Genomic DNA, 21483 nt, shown 5'->3' on the forward strand with positions numbered 1-21483 from the left:
CTCAGTCAGCAGACACATTCGGGCCTAATCCAGGCTGCTTATGGCACTGTTGGCCAAGTTATAGCAAATGAGCCAGATGTGACACAACAAACATGATATCTGGCTGATATAAAGAGGTTGTGTGCCTGAGTTGATGCAGCTAAATCCACCCATCAATGAGGCCAAATGTTGTGCAAAATCAGCTGTTGATACCAGGCCACATCTGGGCCAAACAGGTGGTACTTACTTAGGATGCTGCTGTGGCAACTACAGAGAAAAAAAGCTAATCCTCCTGGATGCATTCAGAGTTGAAGTGCTTGTTTCTATGGGTGTTTTGACACATATATTTTGGGCATCATGTGACCCAAAGAAACCTGCACATTTGGGCCAAACATTCAGTGCTAATCAGGACGATCGGAGAAAGGCAGCCGTCATTACTGGACCTGAAAAACTCCAGATGATATAAACCAGATGATTGTACTTCTCATAGATCAAAAGAAAAGCTGTAGTTCTTCCAATGACCAGGCAATATGTAGGTTTAGGTGAGATTTTTGGGAGGGTGGGGTGGGGTTGGGGGTCTTTGTATAACAACAAAAGTTGTTTTATTAGCTGTAGCAAACTGAGCTGAGTCGACACAACTGTCAAATTTAAAGGATCAAATTTATCATTTTGCCACCACTGTCCCCTCACAGGAAGAAGGTTGCTGGTTCAAACCCCAGCTGGGTTCATTCTTTGACTTTGCTTGTTTTCCCTGTAGCTTAGTGGGTAGTGATGTGCGATACCACTGATTTCCTTTCCGATCCGATACCAAGTAATATTCAGGGTGGTATTGACGATACTCATCCGATACCGATACTCTGTACAAAAACTTATTTTATTTATTGTATCTCAAATTATAGCGTCATAATAATTACAGGACATCAGATTTCTTGTTCTTATCACTTAATAATGCAGAGTTCACCATATAGAAATAAAAAAAACTGAAGTTGTGCGCTATTTGAACACCTTGCCTGCCTGCAGCACTAAAGGACTCCGTGAGAGACGCCTGTCTCGCCCTAGCAGCATCTGTCCCTGTCCTCTTCAGTTCGCCTCAACATACGCTCGTCATATTCTGTGATATGATTTACTCTGAGGTGTTTGACAAGGTTAGTGATGTTGCCACAACCATACCCTCCAACAACAACCCTCCCGATTTTTCCGTGAGAATACTGAATTTCAGTGCTCCTCCCGAAAATCTCCCGGAGCCACCATTCTCCCGAATTTCTCCCGATTTTCCACCCGGACAACAAAATTGAAAAACCATATTGCAGGATTCAAAGCGCAGCCCAACCAATTCCAGTTTCCAACAATGGCGGCAGCTACTTAGTTTTAATATTGCTCTTATTTCTCTTTCTGGGTTGCAAAAAAACAAAAACAAAAGAATGTAGCTGTGTAAACTTCAAATATCTGAGCCGACACATCGTTTTCAACCCCCCGCGGTCTTTCGCTACTCAGGTTAAACATGATGTATAAGTCACTTTGATAACTTAAAAATGTTATTGTTTGGCTTTTTCAGTGTTTTATTTGTTCATGAGTAAATCGGTTTGGCTGAGATTAAAGTTATTAGATTAGATTAAATTAAATGTAACTTTATTAATCCCTCAGGAGGGTTCCTCCGGGGTTTTCACACAGCTGAATAAACGTCAAACAGAAAACTGATTAAACAGAAGTGTGAGACGGTCAAGAGTTTAAGTCAGCGCCCGGTTATATTTTAGATAGCAAGGAGCAGACGGCAGAGTTTCACTCCACCGAGGGAGCTCGTGACGTACTACCCGGCTTTTATACAGCCGTATTTCGCACATGACTATGAAAGGCGGAAGAGGAAGTAGTTCCTTTGAATGTAGACAATCCGAATGATATCGTTTCTTTCCACTGTGTTCCTGTTAATGATAAACTACAAATTTACCCTAAATTACTAAAATATCGATATTTTAATGTGAGAATCGATTCTAGAACATAAATGATTGGTATCGGAGGAATCGATATTTCAGGATCGATCCGCACATCACTATTAGTGGGTCATCTCCAGGTCCAGTCCAAAGACCTGCATGTTCGGTTAATTGGGGATAATAAATTGGCTGTAGATGTGGATATGTTATCCTGTACCTTAATGCAGGATTTAGCATCACAGTAACTGATCCTGCAGACCCAACGTGCTCCACAGCAGGCTATTCTCCAGATCAGAGACCAACAGGCAGGAAATCACTGACCAATCAGATTCCTGCACAATGAGGTCACCATCCCTGAAGATTCCTGAGAGCTCAGAATGCAGACAGTCAGAGGGTCTGAAGGTTTTTTTTACTGGGGCTGCCATATTGCGCCATCGGCCCCTCTGGGGGTATTCCGTTACAGTTACCGCCTAAATGCGCATGATTATTTGCAGGTAGCAGGTACTTAATGCTATCCATCAAGTCTTACAGTCTGCAATCTATGAACTAACTTCAGCTAATGCCAGCTAACAATGTTAGCTTGGTGGCGAGCTAGTTTCCTCTTTGTGTTGTATCTTCTGTGTGTCCTTGATTGTGCATGAATGTTTAAACCGGGAGGGAGAAATGGAACTTTGTCCGATTTTTTACTCCACAGATTATAAACCAGTGTGTGAGGGTTTGTGTGGATAGGAAAGAATCTGAGAGTAAGAGGGCTTCTGCAGGGTGGTCGACAGCTCAGGGTCTGCATGTGCCTCCACCCCCACCTTACACCATCTTCCTCGAAGTTAATCCACCAGCGGTGGCAGCAGCTGGTGCTGCGAGCGTCCACGGCTGTGCCCTCAGCAGCTCCTGTAGTTATGATTGCACGTCTGAGGCATTAAGTTGGATCAGTGTAATCCACTGCAGCATATGCAGCAGCCAAATCCAGCAGGCAGGAAAACCTTCCTCCTACACTTTCCCTCAACAAATGCTCTCCAAGAGGGTCACGAGGTGTTACCACGACTGACAACACCCCCCACCCCCACCCAGCTGCCAAATAAACACATCAGTCCTGAACTCGAAGCCTGTGAAGTCTTCACTACGAATACACTCTGAAAGGAAACTGCAGGTTTAAATAAAAGGCTAAACTGAGATTTGAAAGGAGAGTTTAATCTCATCCCACTAACCTCACACTCACAGAGCTGAGACGCCACAGCACAGTGTGAATCCCACCAAAGCAGACGGCCTTTCAACCACATAGGCTCTGAGACCACTGTCCTTTGCAGACATGTGTTACGTAACAATCACAACATTCTGCCATTCAGAGTGAACGCTTCTCATAGCTTCATCCTTAGTTTCTTTAAAATACCAGTAATCCTCGGGATCTCAGCTCTGAATATGCAGGAAGAGGATTCAATGAAAAGTTAGAGGGTCGAGACTAGGGATGGGTACCGGTATCCGGTGCCATGATGGCAACGGTAGTAACCAGACCGAAAAGCAGCGCACATTTCGGTGCTTTATTTCGGTGCTTATTTTTCCTGAGCTGTGATACACTTTAGATTCTAGCCAATCATTTTACGTTTCCGAGGATAGTAGGCGGGTCCAGGTACGTACGTTCTTTTTGAGCAGAGCTACAGATTAAAAATGCCCACGGCGAAGCGGTCAAAAGTCTGACTGTACTTCACAGCAAAATATGCAAACTCAGCAGCCTGCAACAAGTGCTTTAAGGTGATACTGTGCAAAGGAGGTAACACCGCAAATCCGATGAAACACCTGGCGACGCATAGCGGTTTTTTTTTAAAGCCGAAAAATTTGCCTTATTTGATAGCTTGCTGCGAGACCTCACACCGAGCACATCTACTGCGGGTGGGTTGCCTGTTATCGGACCCGGAGTTAGCAACATCCCCCAAGAACCTGAAGACGAGAGTCCTGGCCCCTAGCCCTGCCAGTGTAGCAGAAATGATGACGGATGATGATGGCAGCAGCAGCCGTTCTTCTCTGCGTGAGTAGCTTAATGTTGTTCGTGTGTAATGTACGTTGAGTACGCCAACCACGTTATTACATTAATGCATGTAAGGTAAACTAGCAAACACTGTCGTAGTTACATGCGGCTGTCTTCTTGTTTGATGGCAGATACTCCCTTCACCCTGGCCAAAAAGGCTAAAATGACCAAAGAAAAAGTGGGAAACAGTTAAACATGAGAGGTTTTTGGACAAAGTTTGTGTTTTTTCCATTGTTTAAGCACTGCTTCCAGCCAAGAGTGATATCATATATGCCCCATAGCTGCAGAAAAGGCTAACATTGTTATCTTTTTACAAAAAAACAGATGAACATGAGAGGTTTTTGGACCAATTTTGTGTTCTCCATTCTTTAAGCACCGGTTTGAGCACCATTTAAGCACTGGCACCGTTTGGCACCGGTATCGGATAAAACCTAAACGATACCCATCCCTAGTCGAGACAAAGTTTACTGTGGTCTAAGGAGCTTGGAAAGAAAAGCATCTGGACTTCTTTAAGTTGCTTGAAGACGTTTCGCCTCTCATCCGAGAAGCTTCTTCAGTACTAGGGTCAAATGGTGGAGAGTCCCAGATTAAAGCTCTGTGGGAGTAACCCACCAAGAGGGACAATGGACCCCCTACTGATCCTCTACCTAATCACATGAACCAAGGTGTGAAGACGGGTGTAGGTCACAATCAACCAAATTTTCGGGTGCGCTCATTGTGAAACCTATCCACCCCCTATCATGTGATTTCCTGAGGTCAGATGGCCCAGGATGTGAGTGGGCATTAAGGCGTCTGGGAAGGGATCTCAAAACTGGATTATAGATGGCAGACAGTTGGTGTCGTAAACCACGGACTCTGTTCAAAAATGGTCGCATTTATGTCCACTATGAGTGACCATCTTTGATTCACAGTTTAAAATAATCCTTTATATGATTGCCAAAAAGTTGATTCTGTTCATTTGGACGTAGCATTTTCAGTGGGAGAAACTGACTGCAGGTTTCCCCAACCTTATAAACAGCACATTTGCAAAATGACTGAAACTAGCACCACTGACTAACAATAGACTGTGAGGTCAGTTTCATGATTATTAATATGCAAATTGTCATGACGATTGATTGACAACCACTGACCATCAAAGGCCTCTTTAAGCAATGCAGAGCCCTTAGCATCCAACATGAGCATAAAGGAGAGGAAGGCACTCACATCACTTAGTAATGACAACATTATCATCTTTCTGCCACACAAGGGTAGGTGCACAGTTTTGCTAAACCAGAAAGACTATCATGAGAAATAATTATGAGCCCCTGAAATGAGACCCAGGAAGTAGTTACAGGAAGAGAGTGGTTGTCTGAAGCAGTTAGAACAAGAAAAAGCTACTGACTGGACCACATACCACAGGCTATATCCAGGGGAAGCTACACCAAGTCTGTATGGTTTACCAAAGATACATAATCAAGGTGTACCTTTAAGACCAATTGTATGTATGATCAACTCGGTCACCTATAACATCTCAAAATTTCTGGCTTTGATCCTCAACTCGTTGGTAGGCAGCTGTGAACACCAAGTCCAGAACACCTTGGATTTTGTTGACAAGGTAAGAGATGTCATTATGGAGGGAGATCAAACAATTGTCTTGTACAATGTTACATCTCTCTTCGCTTATGTTCCAGTCACTGAAGCAGTGTCAGTAGTCCGTAAGAGATTGCAGGATGATCCCAACCTCAGTAACAGGACCAACACTACTAAGTCATTGGTTCAGGTATGCAGATGACATCTGGGTGAAAATCAAATCTCAGGTTGTACCACAATTTATTGATGACATTAACTTGGTGGACCAACATATTGAGTTCACCATGCAGGATATGAAAAGTAGCAGGTTAGCCTTCTTAGACTGTGAAATGTCAATGAGTAATGGGGTAAAGTTAAAGGTTTATTTTTACCGTAAACCTACGTATACGGATCGGTATTTAAGGTTTGAGTCTCATTATCCACTGGGGTACAAACTGGGTGTCATCAGGATGCTACAACACAGGGCAAACACCATCCCCACAGACACAGCAGCCAGGGAATAAGAAAAACATCATATCAAGAAGGCCCTAAGTAAATGTGCTTACCCTAGCTGGACATTTGTCAAAGCTGGGAAGGCACCTAAAGAAAGCTTCAGGCATTATTAATATCTGCCATTCGTGACATCACAAAGTAGTCTGCAGCTGAGCGTTTGGCTCACATGAACGAGTGTTTTAAAACCTCTAACTGAAACTGTGCCAACAATTTAATCCTGTATTTAATAGTGACTAACGGAGCAATTTATGCACACTAACACGAAGACAGGAGGCCGAGCTGAAGATGTTCAGTGAGCAGGATGGACAGGATTAGAAATGAGTCCATCAGAGGGACAGCTTAAAGGTACAATTGTTGTCTTTAGATTTAGCCACAAACCATCTTGTTTGTAATAATCCCATAAAAACTGTTCCAGAAAAGGGTTAAATGATTGATAAAAACCCAAATATTTCTGAATCAGCAGCTGTTTTATTCACAATGAAATAAACAATAATACAATAATTTTAAAATGTTGTGAAAAATTTGAAAACATGGTGACAAGGCTTTTCATCTGGGCTTTGTTGGTGCTCTGGTCGATCTCACTATTCTCCACTAGGAGGAGCTGGAGATTTGCTTCTCTCCTGTTAGGAGGAGTGTGGGTTGTGTTTTTCTTTAGTTGGTTTTTGGTGTCGGGGCACCCAGCCTGTCCTGTTTTGTTGACGCTTTGCTTTGAAATTCAGTGAAATGATCATGGATTGGTTCAAGTCGGATAAGGCTCTGCTGTTTCTGAGGATTTATGTCTGGAAAGGTTTAAAATGAAATGAAGGAAATGATTTGATGCCACTTCCCTCCCCATCTCACACAGGCTCAACTCTACACGTGAAATTTTACATTAAGATGAGAACAATGACATTTGGGCGCTCGCTCTTAACGCTCCAGCAGCTTCATTGCCCTCTGGACTATTTAAAGCTGGGATGTGTTGTTTCATTTGTGTGTGTGTGTGTGTGTGTATTTGTGTATTCATGAGTCCTGTATGTCTGGCGTTACTCAGTAGGAGTAATGCACAGAGAGAAGAGGCTGGAGTTGTGAAACATCCTGCTAACCTGGAGGGCTTCTTCATCCACCACTAATTTGAAGTTATCCATGGTTGCCATAGTTACAGCATCTCACAGTGAAAAAGCTGAGCTAAGAGACTAAAAACGCCTGAAAAAAAAAATCTGACAGGCACATGTACGGAGGCCCAGAAATGACAAATTTCTCTGTAGGTTATTAAACATAAAAATGCCTATTTAATTAGTAGATGTACAAAGTATGGATTTTATATTAGCAGGACTGTAAAATCTATTTTATATGAATATATTTGAATGAAAGTACAGTGAAATACACAGTAAAGGTAGTCAAACAGCTGAAGCTAGCAATATGTTGCTTCTATTTTTGTTTTTCCCATATTACCTTATCACATAACCCTTTTATTTTATTTTTTTTTTTCTTAGAGTTGTTTGTTGTGGTCAATTTAGGTATTTATTTGGTCCTTTATTTATATTAGAAATGGACCGATCCGATATTACGTATTGGTATCGGTCCGATACTGACCTAAATTACAGTATCGGATATCGGAGAGAAATAAAAAATGTAATATGATCCATTAAATATCACAAAAGCACCTCACAAAACTCAGCTCATAACCTTAGCACGTCAGAGCAGTATGCGTCATGTGACGCGGCTTTGGCGTGCAAGACCTGTCAGCGGTCTGGTTGAGCATTTGGAGCCTCGTTACCAAACCGGCATTTCATCTCCAAGAAAGTTATCCCAGAGAGAAGTAAAGCAAGTGTGTAAGTTCATCTCTGAATGTTTGTAAAGGATTCCCACATTAAGCTTAACAACCGATATATGGAGCTACTGCCTCTTCTCTCTCCCTCCCTCTCTTGTTGCTTCAATCAAATGTGCTTCAATCATGAAACTGATCAATGATCAGCTGATCGGCTCTTCTGTCCCATCTCTCTTGTTTGTTTATCGCCCACTTTGCACCAGAAAGAGGAAACCAGCGGCTAAACAACAGTAGCACATTTAAGCTTGATAAGCTGCTGTTAGAATTGATTTAATATTACTTTCTACACCAGGATCCTTTTCTACGTAGCTGATGGCTGGTAACTGCGCAGGGGCGGGTCTAGCAAAGTTTTGCCAGGGGGCAGGTAGGGTATTAACAGGGAGAGGGGGGCACAAAGAAATACTTTTCTTTCTCATTCTCATTTAAATTGTCTAGCTTTTAATAAATAATTATCTGAATTTTACACCCATAAGTTTTAATCCGATGTAAAATGTATAGAAGTCCATTACTGTATATAGTAACTATTAAGTCTAATATACCCTAGTAAGCTATAGTACTTTTTTCTTTGGGAAGATACGATCTGTGCAGTCTGTAATTCTGTTGAAAAAAGATATTGAATCTATTCAAATATTGAAGAAAAATCATTCATTTCTGTGCATTTTTTTAACACGTGCATTAAATTAAAGTTGATTACGTCATCACAAGGTGGAGGGTGGGGGGGTGGTTCCCTGTTTTTTTCGCTGGGAGTTTACAACCCTATTAGTTAGGTTGTTTAGTATTTCTGCTAAGTACTCTTTAAAATACCAGAATAGGAAGGATGGAGTAGGTTTAAGTAAATTAGATTGATCAGTTTTGCTGAACTATGAAATATTTTGGGTGCAGTGTATTTGCCTACAGGTATAACAGAATAGCTTTAGTGTTTTGTTTTATTTTTTTTAAACTTGAGTATGAAGTTATACAAAATGCAGCAAGATATTAAAAAAAGAGTTTTATTGATTAAAAAATACACTATATCGGATTCGGCAGATATCCAAATTTATTTTATATTTAATTTTTTTGGGAGATTATTTAGTAGCCATTTATTTCATTATTAAAATCATTTAATGTTGTTTTTATGTTTTTGAACTTACAACATAAAAAAATTATATGCCCTTCATTGAAAAATAAACAGCAACAAAAAACAAAGAAGTGAATACTTTTATTTCTTAACATTTTTTATTTATTTTAATATATTATTTTATTTCAAAATGTGAGATTTTTATAATTTTGTAATTTTATTTAAGGGTCAAATATTGTTGTTGTTTCTGTGACTTCATACATGCTGCCCTTTAATTATATTATAAGTATTTTGGATTTTATTTGGATTTCAACATCAAACACTTTTTTAGAAATTTTAAGCTTTTATTGGAGAACTTAACAGGAAGCATTTTATAATTATTTCATGATTATTTATTTAAAATTCAACAGTAAGCAAATAAATTATAAGTATGTGAATAAACAGATTCGCCAAACATTGTATTATAAAGAGATGAATTATCTGTAATTCTTCCACTGCTATAACAAAGTAAATTCAAACAAATCTTTCTAAAGATTCATCTAACTTTCGATCATTATCTATGTTGTTCTAAGTTATATTCAATATCAAGATAAATTTATGGTCTTCAAATTAAGCTCACATTTAGAGTTAAAAAACAGGAAAAGCAGTAAAGCTAAAACTAATAACTATATTTACTAAAAACATTAAATAATCATTTAAAAAACATACTTGAAGACCTTAGTTCAGGAAGTGTTTCTGCAACCAAAAAGGATCTGCACAGATTTCAGCCTCAGTACAGAGAGAGAGAAATCACACACACACACACACACACACACACACACACACACACACACACACACACCTCACAGCTCAATGCATAAATTGACTGTATCCAAATGTGTTTTCACACCCAGAGATGGTCTGGCTGCTTGTTGCTTTGGAATCATGGGAAATCTGATGGTGACGGGCAGTCGAGAAGAGGACTGCAGCTGTCACAGTATCCTTACAAAATTTTATCAGCATTGCTTTCAAAGATAAAAACAGGAATCAGGAAGGCAGATAAAGTAGTTTCAACCCAATTGGCTTCAAATCAGTGATAAGCAGCTCCTGATCCTCTGCATTACTTTAATGATCATGCATGACTATGTGTGATCTGATATCTGTATATCTATGGAGATTTCTAGCTGACTGGACCTGGAGTTATCCCCCCTGAGAAGGATTTTTGACTCCGATTTCACAGGGAGATGATTTTAATCCCATCCGAATGCAATGATAGATGTATTTCTGATGGAGCTCCATCTCTGGGAAAAAAAACAGGGTAAACTGTTAATCCTATCTTCTTAATATCTCCTATGCCTTTATATCTCTCGGTTGTTTTAGCCTGCAGTCTCCCTCAGATAGTGGGTCAAACTGCAAAGCACCAGAAGACTTCCCTGCAGTCATAGAGATGCTTTCATGGGGTTTATCTCTCATGCTTGTGTATGAACGTGAGTAGAGTCGCTCAGAGCCCCATCAACAAGTTAAAAACTGTACACTACTACTAGCAAGCTAAAGAGCACCACTGCAAAACCTATTCATGGATTCAGTCACAAAAACAAATCAAAATTACTCCAAAAACATAAAACCATCACTTCAAACATTCTTAGCCGCACATATAGCAACAGTACTCTGTTTATAGTAACCATTGTCCATATGTAAATATGTAAGAAAAATTGTGTATGTTTCTGTTCTGTGTCCTGTGTACTGTTTGCTTGTATATGTGTCTTTCTGGCTGCTGTTACAACCAAATTTCCCCTTGTGGGACAATTAAAGGATTATTCTATTCTATTCTATTCTATTCTATTCTATTCTAAACACAAGATTAAGATTTGAGCTCTTGTTTTAGGTGATGCCCCAATGATAGAATGCTAACATAATTATAATGACAATAGTCAAAATGAACCGTTTATAAATAAACAGGGTGTCTGCAGGTATAAGAGACCTTTTAAATGCTACTTTAAAAAATATTTATAACCAACTTGCAGCTGAGACAGTTACCCATGAAAAGTAAATAAATACTATGAATCATAATTTTCAAGCCATTTGTGATTAAATTTCCATCTTCCAATTTCAGCATACACAAATGAGTACACCTGCTAGCAAGACCTTCTCCCACTAAACTGAAGCCTAAACACTGGAGCCTTCTCAAGTGACAACCTTCATGACTGAGATGTGAAGCCAACACCGCAGCTCCAACACCTGCAGTTCCTCTAATGTCCAGCAGAGACAGCAGTGAGTCAGTCCCCATAGGCTCCCATGTAAAAAATCCAAATATCCAACAAGATGGTGGCCAAACAACTTTTCACAGATATTGTCCAAGAAATCTGTGATACAAAAAAAACAGCACTTTCAAAACCACAGATGTAAAGCTCATGAACAAAGGTGAATGGATCCATACGAGTTATCTTCTGGACACAATAAAGATTCATGGAAAACCATCCAACAGGTCCTAAGAAATTCTAGTCTAACCCAACCAACTAAATCAGTGCTGCGCAAACATTGAAAAAAAAAGGTTTTATTTTTTTGTTTGTATTTTCTTTTCAAGAAACTGTCTGAACTGAAATCAAATCAGTGTCATTGATATCAGTACTTTACTGTCTGTCAGAAACATGGGGCTATAATACACGGTGGCATTTCTAATGTCCTATTGAGTCAGCTGCTGAAGCTAAAACTGTTCATGTAAAAAGTACAGTTACAGGTGAACATGATCTCTCATTTGGTTTGTAAAATGTTCCTGTTCAGTGAGCAGAAGTGTGTTTCTTTCTGCTCCAGTTCATTCTCTGGTTATTCAACAGCCTAAGATGAATGAAGAATTCGGCGATGCTCGGCGTCGACACGGCCCACGACTTCACACCCTCGTCCTCTGTGAGAGAGAAGAGCGATGAAGATGAGCTGCAGTGAGACTGACTGCAGATGTGTTCAACAGAGTCATGAACTGATTTAATCCAACATGCTGCTGAACTCCTTTACATGAACGCTCAGATTCTGCAAGGGCATGGACAGATCCAAAGGGACCAGATCAGTCCTGATTTTTTATTTTTATTCAACATATCACTTAACAAGAACAAAAGGGAGTAAGTGATCAGCAGGAGATATTTAACTGGAACTTGAACTTAGTGAACGGAACTTCTTCTTTGGCAATATTGTAGATAACGTTAAACTTAATCATCATATCGGGCTCCTCTGATGACCTGTTTGCTGCTGTCTGCCACTGAAAGGCTGTGAGGAGAGGGGACACTTGAGTAGTGCATTTATCGTGGCATATAATGATCAGGCAAAATGTCGAATTTTGTTGGGGATACCTACTTTGGCATAACACCTGCACTTTCAAATGTACACACATGTAGGCCTACAGGAATATCTGGACCAATCAAAGAGGTCCTGCCCTTGACTATCTCTGATTGGTTTAGACCAGCGGTCCCCAACCCCCGGGCCTCGGACCGGTACCGGTCCGTGAGTCGTTTGGTACAGGGCCGCGAGAGTTGAGGTTCAGGTGTGAAATGTATGGTTTTCAGGGTTTTTATCGGTTTTCAGCGTTATTTTGTTATCGTTTTTATCGTTAACTCGGTTTTCCTGGGTCTTTTCACATGTGTTATGAATAAATCTTCTTTTTTTCGGTACCGGTACTAGTTTTATTTTGTTGTATTTATCCGCGACACCTTAAAGGCCGGTCCGTGAAAATATTGTCGGGCATAAACCGGTCCGTGGCGCAAAAAGGTTGGGGACCGCTGGTTTAGACCACAATATGGGCACAATGTGTCTCTGTTGTTCACAACATGGAGACTTTCAGAGTTGCGGAGACTTTTTTTCTTTTTTTTACTCGAACAGCTGGTCACACCGGTGTGACCTAGGATTTTTTTTTAGTCGCATAATTGAAAACTTAAGTTGCGTGTGCGGGCAAATTGTTCGTACTCTAGAGCCCTGTTTTTATGTGGAAACTCGATCCGTACGTAAAAGTGAAAGTACAAACGAGTGAAAAGGAAAGAACAAACTGCCTCGGGTTAATACAGTTGTACATTAGGGATCTGCATACAGTAAAGTGAAGCAGTTTTACATAATTTAAGACAAATTTATGCATTTTCTGTCATGAACGGGCTGTGTTCAGGCAGGTGAGGACCCAAACGCAAAACTCACAGAAACAGAACTCAACTCAAGATCACTGCGTTATTGCAGGCTTAACACTGATACGGAACTATACTGGGAATGATAAACTGATGACTGAGGAAACACAGGGAAAATCACACAGCTTCAGGGATGAGACACTGACGGCGTGACACAGAACTGAGGGAGACGTGGGCTGTATCCCAATTCAGGGTCTGCAGCCTTAAAGGCCGGATTTTAAGGCCGATTACGTCACAGCGACGCAACGAAGGCTGTCCCAATTCGAAGGCTGCTCGAAATGCGGCCCTCAAATGCGTCCTTCATTTCCCTGAATTTCAAGGACGTGGCGGTGTAGACTTCGTGGCCCAACATATCCCAGAATGCATTTCCTTTCCTTTCCAGTCACCTTTCTCACTCACTATGTGTTAATAGACCTCTCTGTATTGAATCATACCTGTTATTAATCTCTGTCTCTCCTCCACAGCATGTCTTTATCCTGTCTTCCTTCTCTCACCCCAACCGGTCGCAGCAGATGGCCGCCCCTCCCTGAGCCTGGTTCTGCCGGAGGTTTCTTCCTGTTAAAAGGGAGTTTTTCCTTCCCACTGTCGCCAAAGTGCTTGCTCATAGGGGGTCATATGATTGTTGGGCTTTTCTCTGTATCTATGAAGCGCCTTGAGGCGACATTTGTTGTGATTTGGCGCTATATAAATAAAATCGAATTGAATTGAATTGAATTGAATAGCGTGGCGGTGGGTGTGGATAATTTTGACGAAAAAAAACGGCGGATGAGGGGCGCCCGAAGAGTAAACTTTAAGTAATTACTGAATATTATGTCACTTATTTATGTGCAAATGTTTAATAATGAAGAACATTAAAACATTACTGTTGGCCACATGTCGGCAAAGTTATGTGACATTAGTGACGTTTGTACTAACTTGGTTTTAAAGCCTTTACTTTAAAATATACGCCATTCAATAGCTGACCTTAATCTTACAGAGAATGATCAAAGTTTCTGTCAAACAAAGCTGTATGAAACGTTTCCAGCTGTTAGTATCATGGTTGCTAGGCAACCTGGGCAGCGCAGTGGAGGCTAGACCGTTCCATTTCGCAAGCCTCGCACTTCCGGCCTTAGCGGTCTTTAAGTATGCGGCCCTTGAGGATCGTTGAGGCTGCGTACTTTAAGGCTGCAGACCCTGAATTGGGATACAGCCGTGGACGTACATACACAGAGGATTAACGAGGGAAGTGGAAGCACATGGGGAACACAGGTGACGCTGATAATCATAACGAGACACGGCAGGAGCAAACACAACACTGACGCACACTGACGGGAGACTATCAAAGTAAAACAGGAAGTACACAGAGACGCAGACCAGAGGGCGAGAGCGAACACAGACATAGCGGGCTGGGGAAAACATGAAATAAAACACAAGGAGAAACGAGCACTCACTACACAGAGAGGGCACACCGGGAGTAAAGCCACGAGGGGAAATCTAATAAGCAACATCTTAACAGAACAACCTAGGAACCATGGAATAAACACAAGAAAACTAAGAACGCTGGGTCAAAATGACCCAGTACCATAACATTTTCCAGTTATTTCTGCCCAAACAAAAATATATATTGTGCTTCAATGCCTGCAACCTTAATCAATAAAATCAGCCTTAGCTCTGACTAAAATCAGAAACAAATCACGATGGTAGAGACCAAAGCAGAATGAATATTATATTAAAATCTGTTCATATTTCACATTTTTAGCTCGTCATGAATTTCTTCTGCCCGTCAAACCACAAAATGCACCTTTAATGAAAGCCAGCATGCTGCCACGAGGCCCAACCCCCAAATATTCCACAGGAAACTAAAAAAATAATAAGGTAATAATAAGCTTGGATAAGGGCACTTAGGAGAAGCAAGTCTGATTTGGCTTTTTGTAGTGATTGTGGAATCTCACACTGCACAGTGTCCTCCTATCAGCAGATTTATCCATCTGCTCACAGTAACGTCATGTGATGTCAGCACCTCTGAACAGAAACAGCACTGAACTTGAATTATCTTCACATTCTCCTGGTAATCAAACGATAAAGCAGAAACTGGCCAAGACCAGCAGCGAACACGCGAGCAGCAGTTATTAATGAAGAGTAAACCAATCAAATAAAAGTATTCAGCAGTAGTCTTCAGTGAAGTCCTCCTCGTTAGTGTCAGAGGAAGGATGTTTGCAGAGAGAACTCAGAGAAGGTAAAAATCAAAAACGGAAGATGAGCCTGAGTCTTCGTCAGCTGCTGGAGGGATTAGAGAAGGAGGTGGAGGCTCCCGCCTCATCAACCTCCATCAGCGCTGACACACATCTTTGACAGCGTCCTCAGCAGGTCGCCTCGAGGTTAATTGGAAGCCGCATCGTTAAAGATGGCTGGCCTATGAAACTCAATCAAGCGAGACCCATTGTGACTGGCTGCTGAGAGACCCAGCCTCCTGCGCCTGCCATTGGTGAGCCGTGACACTAACAGCAGCTCAACCCCAGATACTACAAACACACACACACACTCTCTGTGTCTATTTATATCCGGGGTTAGACATGGTGAATATTATTACTGAGTAATTAAATCTGTGTGTTCATGCACGACTGATGCGGCACATGGAGTCAAACGTGCTGCTGTGGCCCGTCAGCTGAAAAAACAGAAAAAATAAAAACACAGTGGCGTGACGCAGTTGTGCCACCTCGTCTGTGGATAATGAAACAGGATTTTCCCTCTTTGAGCCCCTAAAAATAGCTGCTTCATCCAGGAAGGGGGTCCAGCTCTGTCCAGAGCCACTGAACCAGGTCTTTATGCCATCACATTTTATTACTACAGCACTACATTATGTTGCTCCACACTGATCTCTTTGGTATAATCAGCAGAAGCCTGAAGTGCTGTTTTGAGTTAATATCATCCATTGATTAGATTTTCCACATAAATATGACGCTGTGTTATAGTCACAGGGAGAAATAACTATTCTGTCTTGTTAGAGGAAAACATGTTAATTCAGCAGATGTCCCACAGAAAAGGAAAGTGAGGCCCTTCGTATGTGACCTCGGATATTTGACGGTGATCCGGACAGACTGTGGCTGGAAAAGATCTGCCTCACTTTGACAACTGTACATCCAGTCCTCAGTAAACTGCTGATCCGGGTGGACGGCGGAGCCTCCACGGGCCTCACACGGGCCTCCTTCACTGACATGGAAAAGGCCTCAGGGCCTTCCTTGTGTCTGTGACAAACATCCTTGTCTCCATTCTCTGAGGCTGAAGGTGACGCACTGAAAACTGTGGCGAAGGCGTCAGCTTATTGAAAGCTTTATTTATAACTGTGGGCTCCTGATTTTGTGTCTGTAGTATATATTTGCAGTTACTCCAGAGATTAAATATCACAGCATGCATGCATCAGAATTTATTGACCACACGTGTATTACGCTTGGTTGGTAGGTGAGTTTAGGTTAACTCGTGGATTAAAGTCTTCCTTCTGTCAACAAAATCCAAGTCAGCAGCTTGTTTGTCTTTCTTTTAATACTTCCTTACTTTGTGTCTACGAGTTAGTGCCAAGACCACCCCTTCCTGTTGCAGACACACATCTTTGATCAGATCAGCTGCTCCGGCTTCCTCCCACAGTCCAAAGCCAGGTTTTAAATTGGTCTCAGGTCTGAACGTGAATTACTGACTTTGTCCACGTGAGCCGACTAGCAACCAAGACACCTCTTCACCCACAACATGGATACACAGTGAAGTAAGTAGAGAGGAATGAGGCTCAGAAATGTCCTCACACAGCTGGGCACTGTGATGACCTTTATCTTGGAACTATTTTCAGCAGCGGATTAACCCAAATTCAGTGCTGTAGTGAAAGATTTTGGAAAAACACAATAATGCTTTAAATCCTGTAAACAAAACTATGAAATGTTAATAACGCTTCAGCACTAGTGAAGAAAACAAACATAAAGTGCTGCTGCTGAACGTAAAGGAGAAGACGTGGGCTTCATTACACTTCCTACAAACACGCTCACTCATGAAAACCATGAAATATTGTAAGGTGACGGGTCACTCCCAAACTCTTTTGTGCTGAATAAAATAAGTTAGAGTGTGAACAGGAAATAACAGCTTATCACTGAAACCGGAGCCAAAATTAGAGTCCTAATAAACATGCAGAGATATCATTTGATTGCCAGGATATTTTGTTAGAGTTGCAGCCTGTTTTTCATGTGCTTGTGTCCATTTTACTGGAAGTCAACCACAGCTTCTCTGGTTTGAGACCTTAACCTGTGACAGGTGAAATTTGTGGTAATAGATTGAATGTAGACCCACTCAGCCCAGGGCCCGAGACAACGACAACAACTGTCTACAGAGAGACCAAACAAGAGAGGTGGGCGGACTGACCCAAATATAAATAGTATCGATATCAACACTAGCATTGGTATTGAATTTATACTAGTGTGATAGGACCAACACTTTGATCCTCTGTGCAGCTTACTGAATTTTGTTAAATAAACTTTTTTTTTTAAATATACCTTAAACATGCAAAATGAAAGATGTCTGAAGCTATTTTATTTATAGCCTGTAACACATTTAAACAGCAGACACTCACTGCTTTAGACACAGGTCCCAAACACCCAGGTTCAAGTCAGCTGAAACGCTTAGTTGTGTAACTCGGTAACTTGGTATTGGTATACCACAATTTGCAGTATTGCACAGAAAGACCATATATATATATATATATATATATATACAGTGTTGGGGAGTAACAGAATACATGTACCGCCGTTACGTATTTAAAATACAAAATATGAGTAACTGTATTCCGTTACAGTTACCGTTTAAAAAGGTGGTATTTAGAATACAGTTACTTTGTTGAAATAAATGGATTACACGGCGGTACTTCCCCGTTTCATATTGTGGCGGGTCAGGACTGTTTGGGTTTTGTTTGACAGCTACGTTCTGTTGTTCCAGGTGGCAGCGTTACTGTTGCCATAGTAACAGGGTGACGCTCTCTCTTTGCGTGTTTCCTGGGTGAGAGAGGCCTTGTTGTTGTTGTTGTTGTTGTGCTAAGCTAATAGGCAGAATGCTACAGGTATAGCTCTAAAGAATGTAGCATCATAGGCAGTGTAGTCCGTGCTGCAGGGAGAATGGACTGCCATACGTTATGTGTCTGTGAGCGAGGAGGGAGAAAAAGGAAAAATACGAGCTGTCATCGAGCAAAAACGGGAGCTGGAAGCATGTAAATATAATAATAACCACTGCAGCCAAGAAGAGCGCCTGACGAGCCCAGTTGTAAGTAAGCTATTAAGACTCGACTGTACACCGTGTTCGTGTTTTCCTCCAAAAACAATAAGTTCTGTTGGAGCAGCCTTTCAACGCCTCTCTCTGTCTCTCGCTAGCAAAGTGACTCAAAGTAAAGCTAGTTTTCGGCTACGAGCCCGACACGAACCCACCGTATTAGCCAGAGGTCCCTTTACTACGGTTCGGAGCCGCGGACCTTCAGTAACAGTAATAAATCACACAGCAATAGTACATTCATGTAGTTGTAAACAGCATGATAATATATTAAGTAATCCAAAGTATTCAGAATACGTTACTCGCATCGAGTAACGTAACGGAATACGTTACAGAATACATTTTGGGGCATGTATTCTGTATTCTGTAATGGAATACATTTTAAAAGTAACCTTCCCAACACTGTGTATATATATATATATATATATATATATATATATATATATATATATATATATATATAATATATATGTGGTTGATCTATATATAGATCAGATATATAGATCAGAAAAGAGAACCTAAGCAACTATTAAAAGGCTCAAAACAGTTGTCACAAAGAGGTAAAGACTGACCACATCAATTCACAAACATGAGGCACAAAGTATCACAAAGCAGCATAAATGAACTGCCGAAGGATTACGAAGGCACGATAAAATATCACAAGTAGAAATTTTCCAAATTGTAATTTCTTGGTCTACAGAGAAAAACTTAACAGTGTTATATGATAAAACCTAAAATAGCTCCAGTATTTCAACCCTCGCTAAATGAAATAAGAGAAAAACAGCCGAGGGTTAAAAGTTAAGCAGCTCGAAACAGCATCATGAAGGCATCTGACATTTTGTAAATGTAGGTGTTGTGCACTTATGTAACTGCATTAGACACATCACTAGCCTCTGCTTCCAAAGACAGCATTGCCACTGGGAAAATAAGGTAGGCCTTTATGAAACCATGGCTTCTGTAGGTTGGATATCTGATTGGCTGTGAGCACCATCCTCATCATCACTTTGAGCAGCAGTGTAGGTGCCACAGAGCCCTGTGGCAGACAGTTATGGCGCTGCACTCAGAGCAGATGATGCAGAAGTGATGGCAGAAGCCGCTCATCTGGAAACGTTGCATTAAGTCAGTCTGGTTAGATAACGCTGGACTGATGCCTCTTTGTTTGCTTGTTTTCTGCATATTTGATCTTTCTCCCCCAGCTTGCAGAGGAACAACTGTCAAACTGCTGAAACGAATCACAAACCAAAAATAATCTGCAGTTAAAAGGTTTGGATGGATTTTTTACACCTGTCACTTTGACCCTCTGTGATATTTGATGGCTCATTTTATCACCGATGGTGTCCACATTTGTTGCACCTGAGCATTTAGACTATTAGGTTTTATATTTACATTTTCGTCTTTGTCCATTTTATTTATAAAGCTATGTTTTAAAATTGCTTAATTGCCTTCAAATATAAACTAATGCTGTATGACAACATTATGTAACATCTGGCAAATGTCAAAAGGATGGCAGGTGCATCGAGGCAGGATACGTTTATGTTCTGGATGCAAAGCCAATATAAGACATGCAAACAGAATGAGCCCAAAATCGAAACTTTTGCTTTAAGAATCAACTTCATAAATGTGCTGAAACATGAAGTAAGAATAACTGCACAGCTGAAACATGGTTTCATGCTGCAGAAGCCTTAAAGCAAATTATTCTATTTGCAGAAAACGATTGACAATCATACCTAATGACATCATAACATTTGAGAATATCTGCCATCAATAAAGGAAACAGTAGAGGAATAAAAAAAACAAAGAGAAAGATTATAAAAAGTTTTCATACTGTTCTAAAACAGTTTGGTTAATGGAAAGTTAATTAAGACCAAAAATAAGTTTGGTATATGCACCATTACAGATCTGAGTCAGATGTGAACTTCATGCTTTCTCTCACTGGAAAGGTTTTTGGCTTCAAAGGTTTCCTACTTATTATTTTTACAGCTCGATAAAGACAATCCTGGTTTCTCTTCTCTGCTCTAACCTGTTCTGAGCAGACACCTATCCCACCTGCTGACATGAGCCTGAAAGTTTACCCAGAATGCACTATGGTTTCTGCTCCTCTATGACACAGACAGTTTATTCAGATTCTGATCGATCCATCGCACTGATGCTGTCACTCAGAGAACTAAAACCAGATTTTTTTCTTTGGTCAGCGTGCTGTTTGTGGGCCTAAAGCCTTCACGGCCTCATTAAATATACTGAAAATATGCATGAGCTGATGTGAGTAGGCCAGAGGAGAACTTCTCTTTGATACTCTATTAGGTTCTCAGCCCTCCGGCTGAGACCGGTTGACAGCATGCAGTTTTTATAAATAAAAGACATAAATGGCATCTTTGTCCTCCTGTCCCATCAACAGGTTACAGCATGAACCTTTAAGTGCAGCCGGCCTCACAGAGACGGACTCTGTTCAACAGATCAAACTTCCCCTCCGAATGTTCTTCTTCCACGTCCCTCTGAGCACCACTGGAAACCTGTTTATTTGCATTTAATATGTTAATTACTCTCAGAGACTGTTTGTCAGGAAGGTGATGCTATCGTGATTGTGAAGTGAAATTACGAGGCAATCCCCCCCTCCCCCCCCCCCCGGCTTGTCTGATGATCAGGAAACAGCAGCAGAGTTTATCCAGGAAGGAAGGCAAGGCGGAGACACCGAGAGGGATTAATTAGCATTCTCAGCAGAGTTTACATATATTTGATTAATTCGAGCCCTCACAATGCTTTCCATTTTAAAGTTAACTGCTCTTCTCCAGGGCTAAACAATTAGGTTGCATAAGCTCATCTGAGTCTTACATTTCCATGTCACAGACCTCGAGCCAGCTGAGCAGCTCAGCTGAAAACCTTTAATTATCACACGCCAATGAGGCAATCATTTTCTATTTACTCGTGAACTCTCTGCTACGCTCACGGCTCCAGTTAATGACCCGGTACAGCCCAGGTTTAAAATAACCTGTGTCAACTCCACGCCAGAACCCGATCCATCTTTTTTACGTAATTGCAGGTGTGCATCCACTCTGCAGCAGTGCGGCACTCTCAGATAATATGCTACTGGTTTAGTAATGCAAAGCCTATTAGGATCCAAGTGGAGACACACAAAGCAGGAGGCAGACATGATGAACAAAAGGTGAGCTTTACTTCTGAGGTGCGAAGACGCCAGCACAAACTCAAGAAACGACCAAAGA

General features: G+C 41.1%; 1 protein-coding gene across 2 annotated transcripts in view; it reads right to left on the minus strand.

The window, feature by feature from the left end:
* The window catches only part of LOC146499191 (potassium voltage-gated channel subfamily A member 5), a 45566-nt gene that overhangs the window by 8280 nt on the left and 15803 nt on the right, over positions 1–21483 (minus strand). Inside the window, exon 2 of one of the 2 annotated variants that reach the window (XM_085137010.1) lies at positions 20844–21430. The exons of the other annotated variant lie outside the window; for it this stretch is intronic. The gene's annotated coding sequence lies outside the window, so the exon portion shown is untranslated. Of the gene's footprint in view, positions 1–20843; positions 21431–21483 lie in introns of those variants that run through there. 2 annotated transcript variants of the gene reach the window in all.

Source organism: Neolamprologus multifasciatus, chromosome 17 (assembly GCF_963576455.1).
Source record: "Neolamprologus multifasciatus chromosome 17, fNeoMul1.2, whole genome shotgun sequence".
Lineage (NCBI taxonomy): Eukaryota > Metazoa > Chordata > Actinopteri > Cichliformes > Cichlidae > Neolamprologus > Neolamprologus multifasciatus.